Raw genomic sequence first — 27,987 nt, 5'->3', positions numbered from 1 at the left:
TCAGCTTCATGCAGATGTCTTGTTCAAACAGAATAGATTGCAAAAAAGATATAATAAAAAAGCATGGTCTAAAACCTGGAAGTGATTGAGTCTGACTAATTCCCATAAGGAAAATATTTTCTAATATTTGGAAGCAGTTTTTCAGTACCTTCAGTAAGTTTTAAAAACATCATGAAATTAGTCCCTTCACTATGATCTGGATATAAACACATACACACACACGTGAACATACACACACACACACACACACGCACACACACTTTTATTTTTATGATAAAGTTATAATTACCCTGGGAAATTTGGCATCGTGTCCTTCCTGAGAGATTTTGGCTAATATGTGAATCACCTTTGATTTATAGAAAACTTCATTTTTAAGGGCAGACTTGTTCCTTTCCTAGATATCCTACAGGTTTTCTTCAAGACTATGTTTTATTGCTCTTAGTTTTGATGAGAAAGGAAAGTTGGGTAAGAGATCCTAGAATCCACTATTTAATGTGAATGCTTTGAAATTTTTATCCACTTCCACTACAAGCTGAGGAGTAGGCAACGCATATTCTGCAAATCAAGCCCGTTAAAATTCCACTGCAAAGTGTGGACTTGACTGACTGCGAGTGGAGCTGTCAGCTCATACAGGCATCACTGTCAAAGGGCCGTGTCATCTGTCAGTGTCGGTTCCAGCTCACTGTTCCACATAGAGGGAATGCACTGTTGCCTCCCAATTGATAACACGCTGCCAGAAGCATGTTACTTTCTCATCCGTCTTCTTGTAGCTGTCAAAAATGGAATCCATTAATTAGTTTGTTCTTGTGCATTTTAGTTGTTCTAAAGACATGTAAATTTCAAAGTAAGACAAATAAAAATCCCAACCCAAACCATGAGGCCAATAAGGGCTCAAAATCCCAAAGTGGCAGCTGTTGCTGACAGTGGTGAGACTGACCAGCTAAACTCTGCCTTAAGTGAATGTAATGATGTGGCTAGTTTCCCATCCCTTTTAATGAGAGCGTGTTTCCCCAGGCGGCAGAGGGATGGAGAGTTAGAGCAAAAGGCGGGAGACGCCCTGAACATGGCTCTAACTAGTCAGGCAGTTTGACACAACTTAGGGAGTCTGGTTGCTGCTGCTACCGCATGATTACCTTTTTGTATGTTATTCCTCTCCAGTGGCTTTCAAAAAAAGTTTGATGGGCTTTATTTCCCTCATTTTGGTGGTCCCAGAAAGCCTGGGCAATTCCGTAAACTCCATGTACTTTAGACAGGGTGCCTCATGTGTAATTCACTTCGGCATTCCAATATACAGTATATCTATGAATTGAAGGAATATTCTATAAGAAAGTTGAAACAAATATATTGAACAATCTTTATGTCTGGTATAGCATATTGCAAAAATGAGCATGGTTCAGCTTAACCCAATTTTTTCTCTCTCCATCTTTTCAAGTCGGTGATGAAGGATCACACTGACAGTAAATTATTTTATTCTATTCAATTCAATAAGCATTTATTAAGTGACTACTCTGTGTAACTCACGGTGCTAGGTACTCTGGGAAATACAAAAATGATTAAAATACGACCTTAGTCCTCTAGAAGCTCGTGCTTTAGAAGAAGAGGCAGACACACACACAAAGAGCCCTGATTCGAAACAGACTGAAGGAAGTTACTAAAGAATGAGCCGTGGAAGAGAGGAAAGAGGGACGAGCTCCATGTCAGGGACTCTGAGAGGGACTCCTGGAGTGGGCGATGTTAAAGCAAGGATTTGAAGGAAGGGTTGGTCTTCCCGTGGCTGAAACGTCCTCAATTTTAAAGGATATACCACGGATAGAGGGAAAAGTATACACCAAAGCAGCAAGTCTGTGAACGACCGGGCAGATTAAACTTGCACGGGTGGGGATATGCAGGGAAGAGCTCTCCACATGGAGGTAGCAGCATGAGGGCTGACCCAGTGCAGTGCAGGGAGGACCCCGGGATAGAGATATACTTCGATGCACCGTGCATTTTACCACAGGCACTCCCTTTGGGAAAAATGTTTGGGGAAGGAGTTGATTTGGAGTTCATCTAATCATTTGTAGCATAAATAATTGATAAATACAACCAGAGTCTCCGAGGTTTTTTTCCTTCTTCTTATGTTTGCTCATCTCCATCCAGGTTATAGTATGGAAAAATATGGTCACTAGAATGAATAAAAAATAATTTAGCAGAATCTTTTTTTTTAAGACCATCAAAACATTTAGGGAAATTCTGACTCTTTTGCAGCAGACGGCACTGTGGTTTAGGGTTATTTTAAGGCCCAGCAGGGAAGGGACTTGGTTTTGCCCATTGCTGATCCCTACAACTCAGAAGAATACGCGGCTCACAATAGGAATTCCAACAGCATTTGTTGAACGCACTTTCCACAAAACCTACCCACTGCAGCTCAGCCGGGTCTCAAAAGTGGAACAAACACCACTCTGCTCAGCTGCATGCTGCCCCTATACAGGAGGTACAACTTTAGTTTGAGATGGAATGTTACCAGAAAGACAAGAACTTCTTAACAAGGGGTAAAATTCAGACCCTTGTCAATTTGGTTGCAGTTATTTCTTACGACTTGAGTAAAGCTGACTTAAGAGGAAAGGAAACTTAAACTTACAGCTTAGAAAAATGAACTATTAATAGAGGAATTTTGCTAAGGCTAAGAATGATTGAAATGTTCATGTTTCCGGCTGTGAAATGCTAACAGTAAGGTGATACCTAGAATGAAATGAGGTTGTCAGCTATATGGTTAATTCAGGCCTCCTAACTGGTCCATTCTAATTCAGTGAGCAAAGTGTGTTTCATGTGAAGAAAACTAGTTTGACTGCCTTCGCATGAAAATAAGCCAGGCAGCAGTAACGTCTCTCCTGCACTTTGGGATATAAGGCCCAGTCTTAGTGTATGTAGGTGAAGAAGGGTGACCAACCGCTTCCCTGACTCAGCTCCAGACACTTTCCTCATGTGCTTCCGAGTCAAGAAGAGTTAATGTGGTGACTTCTCTAAGTGGAAACAATGAGGGGGACACGCCTAAGAAACATTAGTACCTGCTAAGAGTATAGCATGGAACAGGAGTAACATCCAAACATTCTACCTGTGTACTAATATCCAAACATTCTGCCTGTACCTTTAAGAGTGGGCACCACTTGCAGCATCGATTTGGAGTCCTGGAGGTCCCTGCTGGGTCAGGCCTTTGGTCGCTGGATAATGAGGGAGAGACGAGAGGAGCACAGGGTATGAAATGGTGGATGGGGGAATGCTAGCGGCAGCACCCATTTTCCCCCGGGACAAAAACATTTTAATCCTTAATAGTCAGTACAGCCAAACCCGAGCATACCAATGGAAAATTATCCCTGCATGTAGGCATAAAATCCGGTTTCTACCCATGAGGAACTTTTCATGACTGCTCAATCCTGATCAGAAGAATATTCCAGCTGGACGGAACATTGGACCAACTGACTAGAGGAGAGTGTCCAGGAAGTTGCCTGGGTCTTATACGTCTGTTAATAGATCCACTGTAAGAATTCACATCCTGCCTAAAATTCTACTCCCTGCCTGGATTGGGTGGGACCAGTACCTTCTAAGGGCAGTTGACACGTATTTCAGAGAAGGGACAAAAGACTCCCTTTAACCAGTTGGGGTGTCGTGCTTCTGTAAGGTCCTTCACACACTCAGACACAATGTTACCCTTCACATCAAAATCCCATTCACTTCACTCAACTTCTACTCAGATGACGGAACCGAACCAACTGGGCTGTTTGGCCATTCTGATCCCTTACTGTCAGCAGCAACATCTTGCTTTCCTCAGATCAGCTTTTCTCCCTCTCTTTCCCTTCAACACCTTCTCTGAATAAGGAATTATTAAACCCACTGTGTCCTAGGTACAGGAAATAACGTTAAACTGGAGACCATTTAAAAAAAAATTTTAAATGATTATTTTTGAGAAAGAGAGAGAGAGAGAGAGAACAAGCATGAGTGGGGGAGGGCAGAGAGAGAGGGAGACAGAATCTGAAGGCTCTGGGCTCCTAACGGTCAGCACAAAGCCCAACACGGGGCTCAAACCCATAAACTGGGAGATGATGACCTGAGCCAAAGTCTGACATTGAACTGACTGAGCCAGCCAGGTGCCCCCACAGTTTTTACATTTGTTTTTTAATATTTATTATTTATTTTTGAGAGAGAGCATGAGCAAGGAAGACACACAGAGAGGAAGACACAGAATCTGAAGCTGAGCTGTCAGCGCAGAGCCCAACATGCGGCTTGAACCCACGAACTGCAAGATCATAACCTGAGCCAAAGTTGGATGCTTAATTGACTGAACCACCCAGGTGCCCTAAACTGGAGATTATTTTAACACTGAACTGCATACTAGTAATTCATGGATGGTTTATCCCAAGAGTCCTCTACCCATAGCAAACTTCTTCCACTTTACATGTAAAGGGTTGATGGGCACAACAGGGGTTGGATGCTGTTGGGGTAGGTTACTGTGGGAGAAGCTGCATCTTAGAGGAACGAGAAAAGTCATCCCTCTTACAGTGGGTGAAAAGCTTTGCAAGTGGCACTGGAGCCTTCCCTTTGCACACACCTCACTAGCTCTGATTAAAATAGGCCACTGGCGTGGTGGTTCCCCCCATGCAAGTGCCGCCTGACAAGCTGATCTCAGGTGCCCCCTCCGGTGATCTGCCCTCACAAGGCAGATGGTCAAATCATTAACTGAACTTTGATCCCATCAGAGTTCAGAATCAGTCGCAAGTAGGTTGGATGTACCTACCGAGAATCCTTTTACAAAATGAACACACTTGTGGAGGCTGGAAACCCACGTATGCCCTTTCCAATAGAGGAATCCTTTTAGAAATACTTGATTTCTCATTCAACTTTCTTTTTTGTAATGAACATATTTATCCTTGACCATGAACCCCTGCCATAAAAGAAGACAGCAGTTTGGTTAGTTGTCTATAAATAATACAGCAAGATCTGTTAACCTAATTTCTATATGTAAGTTTTCCCCTTCTAATTGAATGCCTTTTCTCTTTCTTTCATTAAAGTCAGCTTCCCGTGACCTTTAAATTCAGTTAGAAAAGTTAATCCTCTGGTTAATCTGGACCAATTGGTTTCCGAAACACCACTCAGTGACAAACCATTATTTCTAGCTCAGCTTTTAATTGGTTAGAATGTTATTGCTGTGAGATCCAGTAGCTGTCAGCTTTCCCTGCTAGCCAGTCTGAGCCTTCTGGACATATTCCAAGTCATTAAAGCAATATCTCCTGTTCAAGCCGGGGATATTTATCCTGAACCCAAGCCCAGTGCTCTCTCCTGCTCTTATTTAATTAAGGCCTAGGGAATGTTGGAGGGAGTCCTGCGACAGACTAGGGACAAGTACACTTTTGGGGGGGAAAACCCTTAAGGTTCAGCTTCTTTAGGTGAAATGCTATTTTTAAATTGTTAGGTGAAATTGCCATACAAATCGCAACTTAGCCCTGATGCTAAATACATGTTTCCTCAGATACTGTATATAACATGGCTCAGCTTTGAATCTCCCCCTGTACTAAAGAGCCCAAAAGAACCCAATTACGGCACAGTGAGAGGAATATGTACCTAATGTCAAACATACAGATAACTTATTACAATTATTTCACTCTTAGGAATAGAAGACCTTGCATTTTCTTTCTGATTGTGCTATTAGTATCTGAGGAGCCATAGCTAATAACCGATGATCGTTGCAGCCATCCTGCTTTTAAAGAGCCACAGACTCAAAAGAGGTTATCCACAGGTATTTTTCCAGCTATGTGCCTAGAGAGAGTGCTGTCTGTGGGCCTGTTGTCAGAATCCAGGGTTCAGGCCTGAGCTTTCTCCTGACTGAGTGATTTTGATTAAGTTATTTGGGTTCTCTGGATTCCAGTGGCCTCCTCAACAAGACAGCAGTAAAGTACTTCTTATCTTCTGGTTTTCTAAGTGCTGAGTATTAATCAAAAGGAAATGCATAGGAAACACTTGAAAACACTGAGAGTCATGCATTAAAAAATAAAATTGTATTAACATAATATCATCACATTAAATGACAGGCAGGGCCAGGTTTAGTCATTTAAATGAGAGACTTCTTTCTCTTGCCATCGCAACTCACCATTTCCTGGTTTCTAGTGCCCCTGAGTTCCTGCTGTGGCACCTTCTCCTCACAGTCTGTGCCCTCTATTTGTCTGATTTCATTAAGGGAGGAGGGGAAGGGAAGATGCTTCTTCCCACTCCTGACAACTCCTTCCCTGTGGAAATGTCCCCACAAGTGAATCCCTCCTGGTCCCTTCCCCTCTTCTCACTTCCTTGAACCCTTGGTAGGCCAAGACAGTTATTAAATCAATAAATTTGGGAAGAATGAGCTGAGTATGCTTGGCTCACCACGTCCCTTGTTGTCTCAGCACTGTGTGCCATCATTGCACCCAGCACATAAGCTTCATGGCCAAGGCCTGGCCTAGCAGTAGCAGCCCCTGAGAGTTCACCTGTCACTGGGTGGAGAACTAATTCCGGCATCCGGCATTGTAGATGCTTCTCCTCTGCAGGTGTGAGCCACATTCTCCACTCTGATTTTTACCTTTCTCCCCTTTCATCTTCTGGTTGATTCGGAACTCAAGTGAAGAAGAAGGGTGGTATTTATCACTTGTTGGACACCGCCCACAAGCCCTCCAAACTTACAGACCTGTATTTCTATCCTGTGTTTCCCACTGAGCTCCAGATCCATATACCAATTGCCTTTTAAAGAATTCTGTGTGTATGTTCTGTTAGTACATAAAACACACACACACAAACGCTAAACTATTAAATGAAACCAAACTCTTTACCTGTCCCCTATCGCATTAGATCACGTATTTGCAAGTCTCACCATGAGAACCCTGACAGCAGGGATCTGGCACAATCTGACACCTGCATCATACAGGAGCACGGTGAGGGGTCAAGAGGGTTTACTGAGTGAATAAACAAGTGGAGGGGCTCTAGTGACCCTGCTGGGACAGGAGTGCCCTGGGCCAGCCCCCTTCTGTGTCCCCCCATCTCCCTTTTGCTCCCCCAGCTCTAGATGGACCCAAAGATCCTGTGTCAGGGCAACCAGCAGAGCTACACGACGATTTCTGAGTGCACAGAAGGTGACATGTCAAGGCCACAGGCCCTCAGCCCTGAGCGGTGGGCCCGGCTCTGCTGTCGCGCTAACGTGGGCAAGCGTCACAGCGCACCGTACAGGAAGGCACACCATCCTCCTGCTCTCTACCTCCGCATATCCCCTAACCGGACTCCCTCCCTCATCTCTTCCTAAACCCTTCTAGTGCATTCTCCGGAACACACCCCAGTCCCCTTTATCCTTAGCCTCTCCTCGTACTGATCCTTCTAACTTTCTTCTTCTAACTGAAACCTGGCCATACCCTGAAGGCACTGCCTCCCCTGCAGCCATAACAAGTGGCAGGTATTTTTCTGACACTCTGCCTCCACATGGACCGAAAGCTGAGGCACTTCATCTCCTCACTCTTCATTTCCTTACGAACACCTGACCCTCTCACCTGCCTTTAAGCCCTCAGCTCCTCTGAGGCTCTTGCCGTCAGACACACCGACCAGAATCCTCACTTGTTGCAGTCACCTGTCACCGTAGTCACCTTGGTCATCCCGTTCTTTCCTCAGAGGTGTTAGTCCCAATCTTGTTGTCACCCCTCACACCGCCTCAGTCTTAATTCTCGGACATTTTTATATTCAGGGGGATAATAGTGACATTCTGGCCTCTCTCTCCAATGACTTTGACCTCTCCCCCGTCTCAGTCACTCACTCCGTGGTCACAGTCTAACATTATCAGTATCTGCCACCTCTCTGTAAATCTCAGTTTCCAGGCTCCTATTCCTATCTTTCCTGCTTATTCCTTCCAGTACCCTGATTTCAATAGTATTTCAAGTGGGACTTGCCCTCATTGACTCTACGACCCTTTCCCTGTCCACCTCCCCCAGGTGCCTTCATTTCTTTCCCAACCCGATGGCATTTTTGTCAAATCTATAATGGAGATGTAAAAGGAACCACTATAGAAGAGAAACTAGAGATGAGAAGGAATATATTTTTAAAGCCTAAATGATAATGCTAACACGCACATTAAAAAAATCCAAAACATTTTCTTGAGGAATTTGGGGATGTATTTCACTCCTGCTATTAGCCCAGGAATTCAAACTTCTGGACTATAGTCAGAGTTTCAGGAGTGCTCTTTCATTCCTCCTTATATCAAGTAGGTCGTGCAGGAGCCCTTTGCATAGCAACACAAATGGGCAAGGCCTCAAGATACAAATTGCTTTGATAGTATAGACTCATTTGACAAAAATTTCTTACTCGTAGTGTCCCTGTAATGTAATGATTCTATGAAGCATTTACAGTCAAATCTGTTTCTGGAACCCATTCTACTGCTGGGCAGACAAATTCAACCTTGGTTTTATCTTTCCTCCCTAGCATCTGATGAAATGCCTGACAACTTCATTAGAATAGTAGATGGGGCTGTTATTATATATTAACAATCACTTCTAAAGGGAGAAAGAGGTACCCAACAGTGCTCAGATGGAAGAGGCACTAACTTATGATTGCTGCGTGAAAACAAGTCATTTGACGGTAATCCACCTTGAAATAGTTTGGAACTTCATTTAAAATAATCCATTCATGGGGCGTCTGGGTGGCTCAGTCAGGTGAGCGTCTGATTTCAGCTCAGTTCATGATCTTGTGGTTCATGGGTTCGAGCTCCATGTTGGTCTCTGTGCTGACCGCTGGGACCCTGGAGCCTGCTTCAGATTCTGTGTCTCCCTCTCTCTCTGCCCTTCCCCCACTCATGTTCACGGGCTCTCTTCTCACTCTCTTTCTCTCTCTCAAAAATAAACATTAAAAAATGTTTAATAAAAAATAAAATAAAATAAAATATTACATTCACATTCAACTACAGATGGAAAATAAGATGAGTAAAATTCACCTTAAAAATTCACCTGAAGTGTGCCTGAGTGTCTCAGTCGGTTGAGTGTCCAACTCTTGATTTTGGCTCAGGTCATGGGATCCAGCCCCACATTGGGCTCCATGCTGAGCAGGTAGCCTACTTAAGATTTTCTCTCTCTCTCTCTCTCTCTCTCTCTCTCTCTCTCTCTCTCTCTCAATAAACAAACAAATAAATAAAAATAAATTTGAAAAATTCACCTTAAAATCTATTTTTTATATTGGTTACTTCTACTGGGGGAGAAAAGAGATGTCATTGAATACAGAAAGGAAAAAATTAGACTGGATATACTAACTAGATAGCAATTTTATACTAAAATAGATTAAAATGGGAAAAATATAGGGATCTTTGGGGATTAAGGTTTCTATCTATCTATCTATCTATCTATCTATCATCTATCTATATCTATCTATCCATCCATCCATCTAGTACTGTAAATTTGGTAAGGAACAATATTGTATTATTTTTTTCTGTATCTTTTAATTTTTACCACATATGGAATGAATTGTATCAGAGTTGAGACAGAAAGGATGGATCCTTATTAACTCTTTGCCTAGAGAGGAAGAATTTCTGAGCATGACCTATCTCCAGTTAAAATCAATTAAGTACCAAGAGAGCCATAAACTGGCCCAGGGCTGAAATCTATTGTAAAACTTCCTGGAAAATTGGAACAAAGAAAAGATGCTAATTTCTCACAGTAGAAGGGAAGCATCCTTTTAATTGGATCAGATTTTTTTTTATCTTCTGGATTTTAAAGACTGGCCAGGACAATAAGTACCTCCAATAAATTTTAACCCAATCAATGTGACTCACAGATTAGAGAACGCTGCCATTCTTTTACCTGACAGGTAGCAAGGATTGGTGAATTAACAGAGGACTAGTGTCTCCGTACTAAATTATGCTCAGGAGGTAGTACCTACTGGGAAACTTCACAAAGATTATAAAACTTCTCTGGGCCACCATTTTATCCATTTAAAAACAATTTTATACATGCCTTGTAAAAGTTAAACTTATAAGCTTTCCCCCATTAAAAGCTTCTGTCAACATGAATAGATTGTGAATAGGCTTGGAGAGGGAGAGTAGGCAAAATAATGATATTTCCCTTTTTTGTAAGATTCTTTAAAGGAGACTGTACCGGGGGAGTAAGGTTGGAGACATGGAAGCAAATAAGGAGGCTGTTGGAATAACCTGAGATGGAGACAATGAATGGTGGTATCAGGGGAAGAGAAAGGGACGGAGTGGAAACATATTAAGGGGATAGAATTTATTGCTTCCATTTTTATGGTCAACCTAAAGCCATTTGGGGCATTACTGCACCCATTTCCCATGACATATGGTCCTCTTTTAATCTTTCTCCCTTCTCCTTTTCCTTCTACTTCTCACTTATCCCCTACCCTTTCCCACAGTGCTCCTTCTTCTGTTACGCACGTTCTAGTCCACCAGCCAAATCTATGGCTTGACCGTTTGGTCTTCCAGAATTCAGGACCTTGAAGGTCCTGTGGGAATAACACATGTGACAGATGAGGGGTCTAATGTAGATGTCACAACCTCTAATTTAATGGTAAATAGAAAAAACACTGAACAATCTCAGGCACTAACACCAAAAACCCTAACAAGGGAAATACCCATATTTATTCATCTACTATTGGTGCCTTTGACAAAACAAAGTGAGGTCTATGATGAAAGATGATACAGCAAAAAAAGCTTTCACTCATCCAAATAAGAATAGTGGGTGGTGCGATGAGCACATGAGGTCAGGAACTTCAGCTCTTGAAACCCTCGAATCCCTATGTCTACCACCCGCAGATGTCCAATGACTATTTGCCAGAGGAAAGGGTGGAGGAATGGATGTTCACATGCATTCAATGCATTCAATTCATGCATGCAATAAACCATGCAAAAGTTTATTTTAGTGGAAGGCAGTAGAAAGCAGTGATAAGAACAGATTGTAGCCAACCCAGTACCATCCCCAGTTCCTTCTACACTCTCTCCACCATCGTAGGAGAGAAAGCTGGGAACTATAGGCTTCAGAATTCTTTGTTTTGCAGTGTCCCAGATTAGATTCTGTGGGTGAGAGTCACACCTATGAGATTTAGTGAGTGAAAGAGAAGAGAAAACATTCTCGGGCAATGGCTAGTGCACTGGCATTAGCCAGTGCCAGAGTTGGGCTGGCAGCTTCAGGCATCCTCCTAAGAATCAACCATTTTGTGCTATAGGAAGCTGAAATCATGAGCAATTCCTGCAATTCTGGCCCATCTAGATTTTCTGAAAATCAGGAGTGGCCTTCCTGACCTTTGCTTTCCAAATTTTATAAGTCTCTAATTCCCTGTAGTAAATCTCTTCCTGCTCAAATGACCTAGAGTGGCTTCTGCTTGGTTGAATGAACCAAGACTTATAGTGATTATAAGCTTGGATACAGAAAGCATGGGTTACACTGGATCCACCACATAATACCTGAGGAAGCTTGTGTAAGTTTCTTAAATACTTTAAAAATAATTTTCCTTGTTTATAAAAGTAGGAATAATAAAATTACCTCTGCCTTTCTTACAGGGTTTCATCAAAATCCTCTACAAGGATTAAATAAGTTCAAGTGTGTAATAAAAGCCACTAGCACAGTGCCTAGGGCAAATAAACTTCAAAAATGATGTTAGCTGTTCATTTTATATATAGTGAGATGTAATAATACTAGCAATAATGTACTCAACAAATAGCTCTTTCTCCCCTGTCCTTGTGGCTGGTGCATGCTCTCCTTAGAACAGGGCACAGCAGAAACTGCAACTCAGAACATACCATTGGGCAGGGATAACAAAGGTGTGATTTCCACAACTCTAATTTTAAGGGAATGACCAAAAACTCTGGAAAAGGCCTGTGATCCATGGTGTGACCAATGCTAGGTCTGATTACATTTCCATCTGTTGCAACAAAAATCTTGTTGGGTGATGACACAGAGGCTTGAGTAGCTCTTGGCTAAAGTAGGAGTTGGGAAGTCTCATTCCTCCAAATATTGCTCTGTGCTCCTAGAATCTGTGGGGGAACTTCCTTCATCACTAGTTTTCTGTGGGTTGGGCAATAAATATTCCAAAGAAGGATGGAAGCTGGGAGACCAACTGTGTTTGAAGATGATTAATTCAAAGAGAAGCAACACCAGATTAAACCCACTTTGCCCTCAAAGAAAAGAGACCTTAATCATGATTCATTAGGAGCACCTGGGTGGCCCAGTCAGTTCAGCACCCAACTCTCGATTTCAGCTCAAGTCATGATCTCACGGTTCATGGATTGGAGCCCCACATCGGACTCCATGCTGGCAGCACAGAGCCTACTTGGAATTCTCTCTCTCCCTCTCTCTGCCCCTCCTCACCTCTCAAAAATAAATAAATAAACATTTTTAAAAAAATCCATGAATTCATTAGAAGCTTCTCTGTAACATTAGTTTAAGGAGTTACAAAACCAAAAAAGGGATGACAGTTTGGGCTTCATGATGGAAACCTTAGATACTTAAGAGCATTGCATATCACAGAGAAATGTGGCAAAGTGGTGTGTTAAAATATATGCAGGATGACTCCCTATACTTTCTCACTGGGGCCCATAGGTGGCGGGGGAGGGGGGGAGTGGTGAAAATTGCCCTAGTCACCGTCCCTCCCTGGAAAAGGCTGCTGGTGTCATTCAAGTCTCACTTTGCTTCTGCTTTCCCAGAATTTGAGCAGAGCTATGTTTAATAATTCCTCTCGGCAAGCAATGTCTCCGAGTCACTAGCTCCATAAGGAAGGGCAACGATGTGAATTACTCCCCAGAGCAGAGCTTACTATGGTTCAGGAAAAGGGGACATGGTGGCCCTCTGGGAATGTGCCAGGCTAATGCGCTGTCCTCTGATTCTCATGGGGATACAAATCCTTGCAGGGTACAAATGTTTTCCCTTTTACCTTTATCATCCAAGATTCCTGAAGGTAAACCCCTTTTTTCTTTCTTTTTTTTTCATGAAAACTTCAACTTATTGTCATTCTCCTATTCTGTCTTTTCCTGTGAAGTAAAAAACAATCTTGATTAGCCAACTTAGACACAGAAACCATCTTTTATTGCTTCTTTTATTCACATGAGTTGATTAGAGAATGTTGGTAAGATTCTCCCACTCTTTGAAAATGAGGCTCTGAAGATAATATCTAGCTACCTAGTGTAGTCCCAAACCCAGTTTCCTCGTTACCAACATGCTAATAGGGATGAAGACACCCTGGCATTTTTGGCGGATTATCTTCACATAGAAAGTGCTAGCACACGAGGAGCATCCCATGGTATGTGGGGAAGGTATGCAGATTATATACACATGTGGTTCACAGGCTGAGAGCCCTGTTAGGGTGAAAGGGAGAGATTTTGAGTCTTAACCTCCAGAATCCTAGCTCTGGGAGAAGGAGGGACCGAAATCCCAGGATACAGTGCCCTCAGCCCTGGGGTTGGCTCTTGTTGTAAACCCCTCTAATTAGGGCTGATGTTGGTTTTCTTGAAGGACACACAATGTCCCTCTTCTGGAAAGGCTCTTAGTCTGGATTCCTCTCTGATCAGCCTATTGGGGCCCTCAGGAGGTTTAGTGGGAGAGACGGTGTGGCTCAGCTAAAATTCTCAGAAAATCAGGTCTACGTTCTCCAAACTGGGACTTCACAACTAAGATTAACAGAAGGTGAAACAGAGGCATAAGATAGTATTCATAACTCAATCAAGTGTTGACTTAGAAAAAAAGCCATGCTGAGCTAACTTCATCTGTTTTTTAAAAAGTAGTCTTCTTATTTAATATTTTTCTTTTGCTGTTAAAGGAGAAATTTAAAAATTTAGCTTTAGGGTTAATCTTTATTTTAACACTAAGTATTCAAATACAAAAAGGAATAATACTTACGGTTTTAAAATATCTGTACTCCTATCTATTGTTTAGGTAGAGAAGGAACCTACTTGAATGGGTTTGAAAGGGACATTGACAGTTTATCTGCTACAGGCCAGGTACTGGCCTAGGCCCCTTTAATGAATTATTTCAGTTAATCCTCAAAATACACCTTAGGACTATTATTATCCCCATTTTACAGATGAGAAAACTAAATATTGGAGGTATTTAGTAACTTATACAAAGTTACACCACTCACCCTGTATAGGGTTGGGATTAGAATCCAAGTAATCCGATTCCAGAGGCTATACTCTTAAGCCGTAGGCACACCGCTTCCAAGAATAAAGAAAGTTTTCTGAGAGACCAGCTTCTAGGCTTCTATAGAAATGGTGGCCAAGCCTTTTAGTTGTGAGACAGCAGTTTCTCTGTCCCAACCAAATGAAACTTTGCTGTTAACCAGACCACCCTCCAACCTCCCAACATCCAGTATGTGTTCTGTCTCATGGGCAAAAGTTCTGTTCCTTCTTCACCACCCAGCCTTAATCAGAGTCTACATCCAGGTTTTACCAATGGATCTTGAGGTAGGAAAGGTAGGACCACATCACGACACCTGTCAGGGAGGGAGTTGCAAGCCTTACAGAGAAGCTTATCACCCCAAAGGCTTTGAACCACAAGGATTACTTTGTAAGTTATGTTATCAGACTCAAAGTTTGCAATAATTAACGATTTACAATAATTTGTCTCCAGCCTAAGTCAATGAGAACCATCTCATGTTTCCACCTCCATCAGAGCAATGAGCTATCAGTCTACACTTGGAAACAATAGTACCTTTCATTTCTGAGGAGTTTTCAAGGCTACAAAGTGCTTTCATATCTACTTAATTTTCACAAAAACTCTGAGATTATTCCTGCTGTCCCTAGTTATAGAGGAGTACATTGCAGTTGTTGAGAGATGAATTACCCTGGCTCAAAGTCACACAGAAATAGCAGATGCGGCACCTAAAACCCATGTTCCATCTCAAAATCTAGCATGCATTGCTGTTATGAGGTTACTTAAGGTAGAATTTCACCTTTATTTATTTTCATTCCTGGGGGTAGGTGTTCATGGTGGTGTATGTACTATACTTTCTCACGTCCTCCGTCTGACTTCTAAGTAGATAATAACCGCCTAATCAACCTGGATGACTTGAGTCTTAGATGATTCCTTCTGTCTACAGGAGTCATCTGTCATCATGTAAATAACTTTATTCTTGACATTTATAACCAGAGTCCAGAAAATCTAGAGTTGTAGACAACTTTTAAGAAATTGAATAACAGCTCGTTTAGTGTTACTGTCGACACCATGCTGGATTGAGAGGGTGGAAAAGGAGACCTCAAGAGTGTACATTTGGGCAAGTCACTGCCCTCCCCTCAGATTTTCCATATGAAATTTTGGATGGTGGATTAGCATTAGACCATCTCTTAAACTCTCACGTTTTATGAGTCTATTCCTTCCAGCTGAAATCTAAAGGAAAGCAGTGAACCTGGAGGCAACAGGGGGCCAGCAGGCATAAAGCTGGCTTCTGTAATTCCTCTGAACCACCACCCTTAGTTCCCAGGTAACAAGAAGATAAATGCTGGGAAGAACCTGGGGAGCTCGTGGAGCTGGGTCGCAGGCATCCCTGCAGGGTCTCACCTAAGCCATGTGTGCAGAGACACCCTCCTCCCAGGCGAGGGTGTCAACAGCCTTCTCAGAAACAGTTCTCTACTAGGAGAAGTTCTTCCTTGTCTATCTTCCCAACCACACACCTCATCTGTGCCCTTTTCTTTTTCTGCCAGTTTCTATGCTTAAAAACTCTTTGCTGACCACCAGTGGTGTAATAGTAAAACACGGAGAAGCTGTTTGGCCAAAAAAAGGATTCAGACTTTAGAGACTATTCAGGGACTCTTTCTTTTTTTAAAAAAAAAAGTTTGTATGTATTTATGTATTTATTTGAGAGGGGGAGAAGGGGAGAGGGGCAGAGAGAGAGGGAGGGAGAGAATCCCAGGCAGGCTCTGTACCAGCCGCATAGAGCCCAACGTGGAGCTTGAATCCATGAACCGTGAGATCACGAGCTGAGCTTAAACCAAGAGTCGGACGCTCAACCGACCGATCTACCCAGGGGCCCTGGGAATCTTTCCTTTAAACAGCAGAGGAAATTGTGGTTGAATTCCAGCATCCATTCTGCCTTTCCCAGGTGAATAGTAATAATGTGGTTTGGGGGCTCAACTCAGATCCAAGGGCAGGTTCTGAGACACGTAAGCCTAAAGTGGGATCATGATGTTCTGATCTCTCTTGCCATTAACTGGTTTAAAAATCCAGGTTTGGGCCAATCCACACAAGGCCTTAGTCTGATAGCAGAAAATGACTTGTTCAGGGATTGACTTTCCTAATCTTTGGGACCTCTTTATTACTACATCCTCCTTGCTCATTCAAGTCCAGCCATTCTGACCTCCTTGTTTCTTGAACATGCCAGAGAGGCTTTGTAGGAGCTGCTCTCTGTACTTGGAGTGACTCCCCACAAACACTGTAAGCCTACCTCCCTCATCTCCTTTAAGACTTGGCTCAAATGTCACCTTCTCAATGAAACCTACTCTGTCCATCCTACTAGAAATTGCAACCAACTCTTTTGTCACCCCAAATTTCTTTGTTTTCCTGTTCCCACCCTCCATACTATCTTTTAAACCTTCTATATAGTATAATCATTTATTACATTTATTGTTGCATATTTCCACTTACTGGCATGTAAGCACCCGGCAGGGATATTTGTTTTGTTCACCCCGAGTGCCTACCACGGGGCCTGCCTGGCTCCTGGTCAGCATTCAACCCCTTCGCTTTATTGCACATCTTGTAATCAGTCACAATCTGGATCCATTTTACCTGGTAGATTTTACCTGCCTAAAATTTTATGAAGTTCAAATATAGAGCAGATAATAACATCGTCATGATCATAATCAGATATCATAACTGATCATCTAAGAGGGACAACTGTGAGAGTAATAGGAGAAGCTATGTTTTCAGGTATATTGAGAAACAACTGATATACATCATTGTACAAGTTTAAGGTTTGATTTACATATATTGTAAAATGATACCACAGTAGGCTCAGCTAACATCCATCTTCTCATATAGATACAATAAAAAGAAAAGAAGGAAAAAAAGGAAAAATTGTTTTGTGATGAGAATGCATATGATTTACTCTAACGTCTTTCCTATATATCATACAGCAGTATTGGCTATAGTCATCATGTTGTATATTATACCCACAGTCCTTCGTATCCCATAACTGGAAGTTTGCACTTTTTGACCACCTTCCTCCAATTTCCTCACTCCCCCCCCCGACTCTTTGCCTCTGACAACCGTAAGTCTGATCTCTATTTCTCTGAGTTTGATTTCTTTCCTTCTTTCTTTCTTGCTTACTTTCTTGGTTTCATTCCACATGTGAGTGAGATAACGTAGTATTTGTCTTTCACTTAGCGTAACACCTTCAAGGTGCATCTATGTTTTCACAAATGGTAGGCGTTGTTTGTTTTTATGGCTGAATAATATTTCATTTTATATTTATATATAACATACATACATATATATACCACATATCATATATACCTATACCATTATGTATGTGTTGTGATATAGCTATATCACAATATATCTATATCACAATATAGATATAGATATAGATGATATAGGGAGATATAGATATAGATATGGATGATATAGATATCACAGCTTCTTTATCCATTCATTTATCAGTGGACACTTAGGATGTTTCCATGTCTTGGTTATTGTAAATAATGCTGCTATGAACATGGGGGTGCAGATATCTTCTCAAGTTAGTGTTTTCATTTCCTTTGGATATACTCCCAGAAGTGCAATTGCTAGATCATATGGTAGCTCTATTTTTAATTTTTCGAGGATTCTCCATATTGTTTTTCCTGGTGACTATATCAATTTACATTCCCACCAACAGTGCACAAAGGTTCCCTTTTCTCCACATCCATGTAAGCATTTGCTATCTCTTGTCTGTTTGTTGATGGCCATTCTAGCAGACGCGAGGTGACAGCCCATTGTGATTTTGATTTGCATTTCCCTAAAGACTAGTGATATTCAGCATCTTCTAATGTACCTGTTGGCCTTTCATATATATTCTTTGGAGAAATTGTTGTTAATAATTACATCATGACAACAATTTAGACAGGTGCCACCAGGCGCAACCAGGACTTGGGGTCACCCTATTTACTAGGGAGTGTGGTCCAAGGAGCAAGAGTGGGGGACTGTGGAACAAAACAGGGAAGGAGAGAGAGCAAATGTTCTTGAGCTGCCTCCCGCTCGAAGTGCCTGGTTGCTGGATCCTGGGGTTAGTTTGAGGAACCATATGCAATGTGTCTCAGAAGCAACTGTGCAGTGAGAAAAGAGGGCAGCATTTTTGCCTCGGCCTAGTTAATGGTTCACCCACAGGGTATTTTCAGGTTGTGCATGTACATGTGCTAAGTGGGATCCTATGGAGGCCCTGCCACGGCCTCCTACAAAGCAGGATCTGATGGCACAGACCTAAAGTATGAACCTCTAGGAGGAGGAAGAGGCCACTGTAGGAGCAACTAAGAGACAGATAAAGCCAAGAGAATAGAAGTGGTGAATACTGGAGCCTAACACAGTGCTCTCCACTCCATACAGAGTTCTACCTTGCCCACTGGCCAGAGAAAAATAAAAAGAATCCGGAAGATACAGAGCCCATAGACTCCTACCCATAGGCTGTTATTTAGTGTAATTGATCTCTAGATTTCTCTATGCCTTACAGCAATTTTTAAAAACAAAAATTTTCTTAAATCCATGCGTAGTCACCCCATGGGGTATATGGGGAATCATTTTGCTTAAAAGAGTCTCTTTCTTTTGATAATTTCTCTCTCTTATGGATAACATGGCTTTCCACTGGAGACAACAACATAAAACAAATCTTTTCATGTCCCAAATATTGCATCTCTCTTGGCATTGTGATCTCACCATCTTCCTTTCCCCTGCCCCCTTCCAGACTACACATGATGAAGAGATGTGGCTCTGGTAGCTATAAAGGGTCAGGGCGTGCAATGCTGGGCAAGAGCAATGATGAAGTTTTCCCTACGGAGGAGAAATGAATCCCAGGCCTCCCATAGCATTTGGATCCTCAAGCTTTCAAAACTGCTACATCAGCATGGGCCAGAAACAACACAGAATATCTCTCTTTGGTCTAAACATAAAATAAATTCTCAGAAGTCCATTGTGATAAAATTAAAATAGGGGACCCAAGGGTGTTCTGAAGTGCTATCTGGAGGTTTGCTGGGGAAATTCTATGAGGTATTGTTCTGGGAGCTTCAGCATTGTCATAAAAAACAGTGGGTCTGGGGCGCCTGGGTGGCTCCGTCGGTTGAGCGTCCGACTTCGGCTCAGGTCATGAAATCACGGTTCCTGGGTTCAAGCCCCGCATCAGGCTCTGTGCTGACTGCTTGCTCAGAGCCTGGAGCCTGCTTCAGATTCTGTGCCTCCTTCTCTCTCTGCCCCTCCCCCGCTCATGCTTTGTCTCACTCTGTTTCTTAAAAATAAATGCAAAAAAAAAATTAAAAAAAAAAAACAGTGGGTCTTTGCAAGTGGCTGCTTTCCTCTCTCTGAAAGAGCTATAGGTGGAATTTAGGTATATGGTTTAGAAAAAAAGAGTTTTAGAGAAGTAGATGCGTTTGGGGGTGTACACAAATTCCACAAAGATCTACATATGGACCATCTGCATATGTTTGAACTTGGGTGCCAACTAGGAAGAAAAAGCTCAGTCTTCTAAAACTGGCTCATGGTGCCCAGCGGTAAGTGGCTGACGCCATTCCTGAGGGTACAGACCTCTTGTGTGTTGGTCTAAGGACTCCCCCAAGCTAAGTGAGGGGGACAAACGGCAAGGCATGCATCAGGACCACAGGCCTGACTCTATTTTCACCTTTCCTGGAAAAATCCCATGAGCCCATCCCCTTAGGTAAGGGTAGGCCAATTTTAGGCAGGAAAAAAAAAATGTATTCACAATAACATATTTTTACTCCACACACCTGAATATCTGAAGTGATACTATTTAAAACAGGACACTAAGAGAAATGACTGGGAAGTATTTTACAAAGACTAAGAAGCAATAATTCTTAAACTTGAAAATATAAATTAAGAGGCAATATCTAGTTTCACAGGGAAATGGAATTCGTCTTACTCAGCAGACTCCAGACTTGTTTTCTGCATCTCTTACAGAGGTGTCCCTCGAACAATTTCCCTTCTTTCTCAAGAAATAAAGACCTATCTTTAAAAAAGTCATCCCACCCATCAGAATTGCCCTTTCTGCTAGTGGAATACATATTCAAAAGAATACATAAAAATACTCTGCTCTTGGTTTTGCCTCTTCCATTCTGTAACCTCAGACATACAGCTTAATCACCCTCAGAGCTCATTTCCCAAGATTCTCTATGAAGAATTTCCATCTCTTTCACAAAGTTCTCGTCGTTTTTTTTTTCTTGTGGTATTAATGAACCCAATAAGATATCTTAGCAAAACAACCAATGCTTTCACAGAGTCCTCCACCATAAGTGTAATTAGCTCCTCAACTGAGACACAAACATTGTACCCAATCTTGGATTCAAGCATCAGCCATCCACTCTTTGAAGAAGATACAGTCTCTCTTTTCTTATTGTTAGTCTGTGTCCATGGGCCAAGTATTCTACCTTGCTCACCTTACTGTCTTCTAGGCTGTTACTTCCTATCTGTCTCCCCTTCAGTCTTGTGTCAGTCCTAGAGTCAAAAATCATGGCACCGATGTGCCACTTTTAACCAAGATGCCCACTCTACTTTGAAAGCTATGATGGTTCCTGGAAGTCAACAGACTCAAAGTCATGGATTATAGGGACTATTTCCTTCTTGATACCTGAAGTTAGAAAATATCAAAGGTGCTTAATCCAAAGTCCCATGGGTGGACTTTAGGAGAATATGGGAGTCCTTATAACTATACAAAAAAATTGTGTTTATGGTTATATGTTTGCATTTTTTTCTGGGGAAAGAGTACTTAAACTTCATCAAATTTTCCAAGTAATCTATGACACTCCGAAGATTAAGAATCCCTGGAATAAAGAGCTTCTTTGACTGACTCCTCTGAGACTTAAGGAAAAAGAGTGTGAATCAAAATCACCAGAGAATTTGGTCCTCCCAAATGAGGCCAGGTTTGCTGAAGTAATAACAATTTAGGTAGTTTTTGAAAATAAGAAAATGGAAAATTTTGCCTATGAAAAAAATAAAATATTGTCAAACATGGTGTCTTCCAAATAAATGCCAAGTCCCTAGGAACTTCCATGTGCAGGGCCCTGAGATGGGCGTTGAGACTGAAAATCCTAGAACCCTCAGTTTCGTTTGCACTGAAGCATTCTGGGACAGTCTCTTCTTTCCTCCTTCCTTTACAAGAAAAAATGTCCGCTCTGATGGTGCAGGACAAATAAATCCAAGTCTACATATGTAAAGAACCTCCTCTGGGCTATCTCTTCTCTCTCCCAAACTATCAACCATTTCCCTTCATGGGCTTAGGTATCATCCCCTTTTGTCCACAAGTCAGAGACAACTAGGTCTAACATTTTCGCTAGTCATGTTATGACAATTCCATCAGCCGCACAACATCACAAACCAATGGCAACATTATTGAACACATGTTTCAGTGCTAAGTGCTTTGTATGCATTACCTCATTTAATCACAAAACAGTCCTGAAAGTAGGTATTACCATCAAGTCCATTTCACCAATGAGAAAACTGATGTTAAGAAAGGTTAATTTATGCATCCAGGTTCACACAGCTGGTGTGACAAAACTGGGATTTAAGCCTGGTTCTGCCTGACCCCAAAGTCTGTCTGTGTTCTAAACCACTACCCTATAAGGCCACCCTCAGACAACTAAACTGGAATGGAGTCTCCTCACGTCGCAAAGCAATTTTTCCAAAGTAAGAATTTCACAGGTGTGCTGCGAAAGATGCTACCATGATCAATACTTGAAAATGCAAATGCAATCATTATATTATGTTCACCTCAGAACACAAAAGCTTGATTGCATAAAAATGCTGCTTTTATTAGTAAACAGGAGAAGCCTGAAACAGTCTTGCAATTTCTGTATTGCTTTATCACTACTAGTTTAGAGTATGAAAATTTGATCAAAGCACCTTCTTAAGAATTCAGTTTCATTTATATTTTCAGTCCCCAAATATATAAATATGGCTATGGTACCTATCAGGGACATTAAGGACACTTGTATGAAAATGGAATTGAATGTTGCATTGTAATCCTCTTTTTCACCCAGCAGAATTTGGCGGGGGGGTTGGGGGCGGGGGGAGGAATATACTTAAGTGACTCTGGAAGCCATAGCTCAGCAAAATGTCATAAAACAAAGTATCTCAATCTGATATCAAGTATTCAGATATTACCTTTTCAATAAAAGCATCTCAGGTTTATAGCATCAAAACAAGAAGAGGTACACGGTTATAATTTTATGATGTGTGCCACTTAGAGAAAAAAGAGAATTTTTTTTTTTCACTTACTCTGATGTTGACAAAGAGAATCATTGCCCTAACCCGCCGCCCTTCTCTGCCTTGGGAAGTAAGAAGTTGGATAGGGGAAGATGCGTCTATACCCAAGGCAATCAGAAGAAAGAGAGGAGCGGTAACAGATCTCCTCACCACTCTCCGGGTAGAAAATCCCCCAAATTTCTCTCTCATAGAATCTAGTGATTACTCCCGAAACCATTCAAAACTCAGACTCCCGGGCTGTGCTGGGCCTGCAGTGGCCCGGCTTGAGGTGAACCTCGGCCTCCTTGCTTCTCACCCTCAACTCCGGCTACCAACAGCAGAGGCCAAGCAGAGAATTTGCAACTTCGCATGAGAAGCCTTTGGAAGGAAATTTCTGAGAATTGCTGTAATCAAGGACCATGAAAATCAGGTGCAGACACATCAGTCAGGAAAACGGCTTTGAAAACTCTTGCGCATTTGGCGGTTTCTAATTTAGAAGCCGACTTTGCCTATCGACTGCTTGCGTGTTCGCCTGTTCTGTGGCAGTGCTCACTCTAACCCGGCCCATTGGGAAATTACTATCACCTTGGCTCGAGATCAGTCAAAGCCACGGAAATCGCCATCTGGTGTGAATCAGGGTTTGTCAGGAGGTGCACAGAGAGCACCCTTCCTCCACTGACAGCAGGTCCTTACCGAGTCATAGCTGGTGAGAGAAAACATGCTGCCAGCCGGTAGGATGTGGAGGGCATTTCTGAAAAGGTCTCCTGTGTCTCTGAATTATTTAACCAACATAAATTCCTTCAAAAACCTAGCAGCGAAGTTATATTCAGATGCTTTTCATTTGTGCTCCCCAGGAAGAAAACAATTTTTCTTACATTTTAAGAGTAAAAGTTGGGGGCGCCTGGGTGGCGCAGTCGGTTAAGCGTCCGACTTCAGCCAGGTCACGATCTCGCGGTCCGTGAGTTCGAGCCCCGCGTCAGGCTCTGGGCTGATGGCTCGGAGCCTGGAGCCTGTTTCCGATTCTGTGTCTCCCTCTCTCTCTGCCCCTCCCCCGTTCATGCTCTGTCTCTCTCTGTCCCCCCCCAAAAAAAAAAGTTGAAAAAGAAAAAAAAAAAAGAGTAAAAGTTGCCTAAAAATCACAGGTGAAGGAAGGATTCCACTAACTCACAGTGTCAAACAAAGAATGTCGCCTTCCGTGAATTCTAGACTTTCTACGGTACTGTTTCATCTTAGCTGCCCGCCTGAAGTGGCAGGGAGTTAAAAAGAAGTTTCTCTTTAGCGTTGGCTTTTTTTTTCTTTTTTATGATGGAATGCTTTCACTATATCTTTTTCTTAGACTTGACTTTTTTTTTTTTAACAATTTAACATCTCTGAAATTTGTATGTGTCTAAAATTGATAAGATATCTTCGTTTAACTAGCACGTTTTTTGCTCGGTTTCAATGAAAATGGTATTTTCGTGGCAATTTACCCAATGCAAATACCCGTGTATCCCTAAGCTTCCTTTCTTATAAATACGCCCAGAGCAGTTTTGAGATACACCAAAGACATGAAGCAGAGATCCCCCACCAGCATCACCACCACCTTCCAGCTGTGTCTGTAGCTGGCCAACCTCTGCTTAGCCCAGGATTTTCCCCTGGGAAATTCCCCAGGTCCTGGGCAGTGACACACCCCTGCCGTAGCCCAAGCTTGTCTCACTCCAGGCTAAAGATGAGTTGTTCTTGCCATGTCATCTACCATCAATAACCAACCACCTTCTTCTCAATATTTTGTATTAGTCTTTCCAGAGATATTCGCTAACTGGAAATAAAGCAAATAATGTAAAAATGAAAAAGGATGGACAGACAAGCTACGCATGGGAAGACCTAGTGAACGTGCCTTCAAATTAAGACTATACCTTAAAATACCCAAGCCCGGGGATCTTGTATATCAGTCATAACTTCTGAGATCTTCCCTGGTGTTGGGGAAACTGTAAAGGATGATGCCATGCCCCCAAATTAGACTAGGGTTGACCTGGCACCTGCACAATAAAATAAAATAATAAAATAAAATAGGAAAGTAAAACAAAACTAGAATGAAGTTAAAGCAAACATGCCTCCCTAATTCTCCCAGAGGATGCAAACTGACAGCTCCAGGTTTTCTACAGCTACTTTCATGTATATTTGGCTCTGTTATCTGCTCATGTGATATTTTAAAAGACAAATGAGGCGGGTTTATTCTGCGCCACAGCTGCTTAAGCAGTACCACTAGCCATGACACTGGAGTCAGGTATAGGGCAGATGAGTGGGGAGAAAACTGTTGATAAAAATGCTGTTGTGTTGGTAAATGAGTAGGACATTTCACGTGTCAGGCAGGAAGTGAAACTAATGTGTGAAACCAATAGCGGAACAGGGTGGATGGTCTAGATGAAGTGTCCTGTGGGTGGTTGGCCCTGGAGATGGCAGCAGGAGTCTGGGAGGCTGGGGACCCAGACCAGGGAGCCCTTCACTAGTGTGTCAGTCCAGCCAGGAGAGACAAATGAGACTGAAGGGGCAGAACACAGAAAGATGGGGAGAGGATCAACTATAGATCCTGTTTGGGGACAGCTACTTTTAGGAGATCTGAGGTGGATATGAAATTAGTGAGGGAGACTAAGGTGCAAGGAGGGATGGAAAGAGGAGGGTATCACATCATGAAACCCTGAGGCATGATATCAGACGCTGTGAGAGGTCGGGGACAACCACAGGAGAAAGATGTCGAGTCTGACAGTTGCAAGGTACCAAGTGAACCCGGTGAGGGGAACAGTGGGGCAGAAGCCGGATGTGAGCGTCAGGAAGTGAACGGCTCCTGAAGAACACAGAGAGTGAAGACTTCTTCTCAGAAAGCCAGATGGTCCAGAAAAACCACCGGGAGCACCAACTACCTTTCCAACACACTCACTGGCAAAGAATCCCGATTGTTGCCTATTTAGTAAAATAATAGGTACCCATATTTTGTTTTGAGACATCTTAGGAACTTCCTCCCTAGCTATGTATTTCAAAATCACCCTTTCTCCCACCAAATTAATCAATTCCCTGTTTGTGTGGCAATTATTTGTTGTGGTCAGGATCAGGGCTTGAACATTGACCCTTTCTAAGGTCAACAGCAGTACTGTGGTTCTGGCTTCCTCCTTGCCACTCAGCAGCTGCCCTTCTAGAATTTACTGAAAACAATTCCTCTGCCAGGAAAATTTGCCAGTGCTATATTTATTGATTTCAGAAAGCTGTGACAAACAACCATGATGCTGTGTGTAGTAAATCGTCAGAATATAGTGTATCACCTACAGCTCTCAATTGACTTAGGTCAACACTGTGAAATCACCAAAATCACCGTGGTTTTAGGGCACACCAAATCTGCCTCTTAGTGGATTTTTTTGGAGGCTCATCAGACTTCAAGCTTAATCTCACGTTAATTGTATTCTAAATAAATAACCAATTTTGTGCATGTGCTCTGTATAATGTCATGTTACAATAAACCTGCGGAGCATTCAGTTGATATTATGTCTCCTCTGAAGCCAGAAATTTACTCCACTAAAAGCTGTTACATATCAGACTAGTCCTCTGCTATCTATGTTATATTTTCTCTGCTCTGTGTTTTGCCCTTTTAGAAGTAGCAATCTACAGTTAAATCACAGAAAAGATGGTATAAAGTTATCGGCAGGGGAGGCCAGATAGCCACTCTGGCCCAAACAATCATTTTCCCTCAACGTGTATCTCCATTCCGAGTCCTGTGCCTCGGGACTTTAGTTCAGTCTGTGCACCCAGCGTTGATCAGGCTTAGGGATTGAGCTCATGCTGACTGAGCTGGAGAGACGATAAAGGAAATGCCAGCTTATTAACTACCACGAGAAGCCTAACGTCACCGCAGATCAGGAATTCAGTGTGGCTCTTCAGCACCTTCTCCTGTAGGAAAATCCACCTGGTGGAGAAGAGCAGGAAATCTGGCTTGAGGTAGACCTAGCCTTCACATCTTTCCTTCCATTCACTGGCCGTGTGATCCTGCTCCGTGAAACTCTCTGTGCCATAGTGTCCAAAGAGGTGCAGTTGGGACAGTGATAGTGTTTTCTCATGAGGCCGTTGAGAGAATTAAATGAAGAAATTCATGCAAAATGTTTATCACTGTGATAAGTACATGTGGAGTATTTACTACTATTGCCGTGTGGAAAGATGAATCACGATCAGGTTATTTGGGGACCAGGGAATCAGAGAAACACTGGGTTGATGAAGAATCTGACTCTATTAGTATTTCCTTCTGAGCTATTTGTCATGCATAGAGAGAATGTCCTCTACCCAGAGCTATAAAATTATTCTCCTATATTTTAATCTAGTATTTTATGGTTTTATTTTTCAAATGTAAATCTTTGCTCCCTTTCAAATCTATTTTGTATAAGAAGTCAGCTTTATTTTTTTCCTTAAATGGTTATTCAGCCATCCCATTTCATTATATCTCATTTTTTCTATTTTCTCTCCTGAAGGATAAATTTCTGGGAGTGGGGGCTTACTTTCACACCATATTTGCTCTTTGCTGGAATGAATTCTTGTTGAAGAATTCTATCCTTGTAACTTTTGAGTGATACAAATATGGCTATAGTTTTGGGTCGCTTTGCAGATCAACATAGGGGAATTTCCTCAGAAAGGCAGAGCGTTACATTGGGATCCCTTCTCAACTGGAGACCATTAGTTCAGCACAGACCCTTACAAGTTGCCTGTGTCACCTGATGAGGGGCTTGTTTCAACAAGTGGCCGCTTGGTCTTATGAAAGGAGGGAGGAAAAGGGCCAGAAGCCAAACACCTGAAGTCCGACTCTGGAAAAATTATTTAATCTTTGAGCCTTAGAGTTTTCGTTTACAGCCTGAGCAAACTAAAGCCTGTCTTTTTCCTCTCAAGATTGTATAAGGATAAAATCATATCACAGAAATGCCTGTGCTCTAAGAAACAGTAGTGCTCGCCGCCATATGGGGTGTTACAGACAGTGGGAGGCTTAAGGGATCTTTGGCCCAACAAAGGGGGGTACCTCTTGATCACCTCAAAGGGAATCTTAGGAGTTGGGGGGAAAGGAGTCTACCTGGGAAATCAAGGATTGCATTTAGCAAAGTGGGAACAATATTGGTTGAATTAGGGATTTCACAGGATGTATGGATGATCTTCTCAAAACGTCCTGACTGGAAATGACTACAGCTGTTGGGCCTTCCGCAGCCTTGGTTCAGGAACATGCTATATCGTAATTGCAGATAACATAAAATACTTGCAGACTAACGGAGCCAGAGTAAGTCCAAACGGTGTCTTCACATCTCTTTCCTACCGTAGATTCTCCCCTCTGTGACTCACACACACCCAAACTAACACATTCACGCACTGCTCCACTCCTAATTTCTAGGTATTTCTTCTCAAAAATTTTAGAAGGAAGGCCACTGTAGTGCACAACTCCAAGAGGCACATGCACACCACAGTCTGCATGAATGGTGTACTCTGAATTTGTGCGGAACAGCCAGCCTTCCACAGCAGCACTGCGGAGGGGAGGGAGGATATATTTAGGAAGGTGGCTTTAATAAGGTAGGAGCACATCCCCAAGTAA

At 42.3% G+C, this 27,987-nt stretch overlaps 2 long non-coding RNA genes across 2 annotated transcripts in view; both read right to left on the bottom strand.

The window, feature by feature from the left end:
- On the bottom strand, window positions 1-7,960 carry LOC128315571 (uncharacterized). Its single transcript, XR_008298448.1, has 5 exons — window positions 4,769-7,960; window positions 3,125-3,197; window positions 2,395-2,459; window positions 1,134-1,299; window positions 1-770 (listed from the first exon to the last, which is right to left on the bottom strand). It is a non-coding gene; the product is annotated as an uncharacterized LOC128315571 (long non-coding RNA).
- A 2,946-nt stretch (window positions 7,961-10,906) lies between these two features.
- LOC128315570 (uncharacterized) overlaps window positions 10,907-27,987 on the bottom strand; it is a 118,087-nt gene continuing 101,006 nt past the window's right edge. The window contains exon 7 of the long non-coding RNA XR_008298447.1: window positions 10,907-13,000. This is a non-coding gene — a long non-coding RNA (uncharacterized LOC128315570). The remainder of the gene's footprint in view (window positions 13,001-27,987) is intronic.

Source organism: Acinonyx jubatus, chromosome B2 (assembly GCF_027475565.1).
Source record: "Acinonyx jubatus isolate Ajub_Pintada_27869175 chromosome B2, VMU_Ajub_asm_v1.0, whole genome shotgun sequence".
Taxonomy (NCBI): domain Eukaryota; kingdom Metazoa; phylum Chordata; class Mammalia; order Carnivora; family Felidae; genus Acinonyx; species Acinonyx jubatus.
This window is presented reverse-complemented; position numbering and strand designations above follow the sequence as displayed.